Raw genomic sequence first — 2,764 nt, 5'->3', positions numbered from 1 at the left:
ACTTCCTTCCCCAGGTCGGGGAAGTTCTCTCTTATAATTTGTTCCAGGACTCCTTCAGCACCTTTTCCTCTCTCTTCCTCTTCTGGGATTCCTATGATACGGATATTGTTGCGTTTGACTGTATCGCTGAGCTCTCGAACTCCTCTTTCATGTTCCTGGATCAGTTTGTCTCTTTTTTTGTCAGCTTCTTGTTTTTCTATAATGGTGTCTTCTAAACCACTTATTCTCCCCTCTGCCTCTTCGGTCCGTGCATTGGAGGCCTCTAATTTATTATGTATCTCATTTATTGCATTTTTAAATTCTTCATGCCTATTTTTATTTTCCATTCTGTTTGTAGCCATAGCTTCTTTGATGTCCCCTGTTTTTTTCAAGCCCAGCTATTAATTTTACCATTATTATTCTAAAATATTGTTCAGTTATGCTGCTGATATCTGTTTTGAGCAGTTCATTAGCTTTCAACTTTTCTTGGAATTTCTTTGGAGGAGAGCTCTTTCATTTCATCATTTTATTTAGCTTTCTGGCTCTTATTAGTTTTAAAGACTTGTTATGCTCTCTGCACCTGAGAGCGCTGCTGTATCCAAGAAGACTCTTTGACTGTCCAGGGCCTATCCTTTCAGAGAGTGTTTTTTGAATGGTATCTCTTGGTCTCTCTTGTTGAGACCTTGGCTATTTTATTTTCCTACTCATAGTGATATTTGGGCCTCTCCACCATGTGTACATTGGCTTGTTTCTTGAAATAGTCCTGGAGAAGAAAACAGACAGACAAACACACAGGGAGCAGAGGCACACATTCTCACAGACAAATCCTACAAACATGCAAACTTAGAGGGAAAATGAAAAAGTTATTAGAAAAGACTGAGGATGTAAGGTGAATAATAGAAAATAAAAAATACATAAAAAGGTCAAAAAGAAGAAAAGAAAAAGAAAAAAGAAGAAAACTGATGGGCAAAGAATGGTTTAAAGCATATAACCGGATTTCCCAGCTACAATTAAATAGCCGGGTGTATGCAGTACAGGTTGAAGAGCATAGGGAAAGAGAGAGAAGACACGGCGGAGATGAGGCAAAATTGGAAATAGAATGAGCAGGCAGAAGGGATAAGAAGCTTTTTTCAAAGAGCTAAAGGGTGGAATATGGTTGGATAGGTGAGAGACAGTCGCTGGTGTTATCCAGAGAAACTATATAGTCTACTCCTGAGAGAAAGAGATGATAATGTAGGTAGGTGTAGAATTACATCTACAGAATGGACTAAATGTGACTGTTTAAGCAAGCTGGTGACCAGAGTTAATCAGGTCAGTGTTCAGGGCGGGCGGGAGGAGGAAGGGCAGCTCTCTAGCAGGGATGGCTGTGGTTTGATCCAATGGGTCAGGTGGGAGTTCTGCCTTGGTGGTTGTGGGGAGGAGAGTGGCAGTGCTCCAATCCCTTCTTGAACCAAGCGTTGCACCTCGCTTTTTTGGGTTTGTAAACTCCCTGTGCCGGATGTGCAGCCAAAGTGGGTCACGCTCTTTAACCCATGCCAGGCCTGGTTTCCAAATCCCAGTCCACGTGCTCCACTGAAGTTGCTGTAGACACAACCCCACAGGCGATCCCCTCAGAGCAATTCCAAGCCTCTTGCCTAGCCCTGGGGATGGAGCCAGAATCGCTGCTCCGTTCTTCTCCAGGTCGGATTGGCAAGCAAGGACGGGGATTTGCCTGGGGGGCCCGCTGGGCCCGCTGGAGAGCGGGAAACTGGGTCCCCCCATGTCTCGTCACCCGAAACACGAACTCGTGGGCAAATCTCCTAGTTTTAAACCCTTTGCCTTCCCTCTACATGTCCAGCCAAGCCAGGAACACGGAGGTCCGGTACGCGCGCGGCTCCTCCAGGGGTCCAGCCAGCCAGGAGCACAAAGGAGCGGTCGGTGGGAGGCCCCTCCATGACGAGTTGGCATGCAGGGACCTGGTGTGAGGGGACCTGGCATGCAGGGATTTGGTGAGCACGGTCCTTCTGTGCCCCGAGCAGAGGTTTTTCTGTTCCCGAGTGACAAGGGCAGTGTCTTGAGTAGTTTCAATCTCTCTCTTTCCCCTTTCACTCCCACAGAAGGGGATCACCCCATCACGGGCCGATTTTATCTTCCCCAGTTCGTACTCACGTTGTTAGAAGGCTTTCTCAGTGGGTTCTGCGTCCTTTTTCTCCCAATCTCTTGGGTTCTGTAAGGTTTCCTATGGCTTCAGATCTTTTCCGTGTGAGATATGGGGGTGAGTGCAATGTACGGAGCTCCCTACTTCTCCGCCATCTTGCCCATCCCTATAGGTCCTTTTTTAATTTAACTATATAGTTATGCATCTGGAAATTTACATGGAATGAGAATGTTTGTGAGAGCCTGAAGTTCTTGTTCTTTAATAGGCTTAAATAGCATCATGCCTTAATCATCAGGCTTCTTGTTTTTATTCCTTGACTTGCATGACTATACTTTATATCCCATCCAAAGGTCCAATTGACTAAAGAGGAATCAAATATCTTTTATGATCTTGTCTCTTGCCATTGTGTCCCTCATATTCTAGCACATTATTGAACCTGAAGAGGTTGTAGGAATCTCCAAATCTGTAGTTAAGTCAGAAGTGACAGTGTCCTTGAGGACCCCTGAACTTGCAGCTGGTATGTGAAGTGAAAACAGTGTTGTGGAGGACTGTGCCCTTAATCTGTGATGTCTATCACAATTGTGGGTGATTGGTGTCAAAAGTCATTGCAGTGTTTCATATTTATGAGAATTAAATGGTTCGGTATAT

This window comes from Hyaena hyaena, unplaced genomic scaffold, assembly GCF_003009895.1.
Source record: "Hyaena hyaena isolate Hyena2069 unplaced genomic scaffold, ASM300989v1 scaffold_1309, whole genome shotgun sequence".
Classification (NCBI taxonomy): Eukaryota; Metazoa; Chordata; class Mammalia; order Carnivora; family Hyaenidae; genus Hyaena; species Hyaena hyaena.
Note: the sequence above shows the minus strand (reverse complement) of the source record.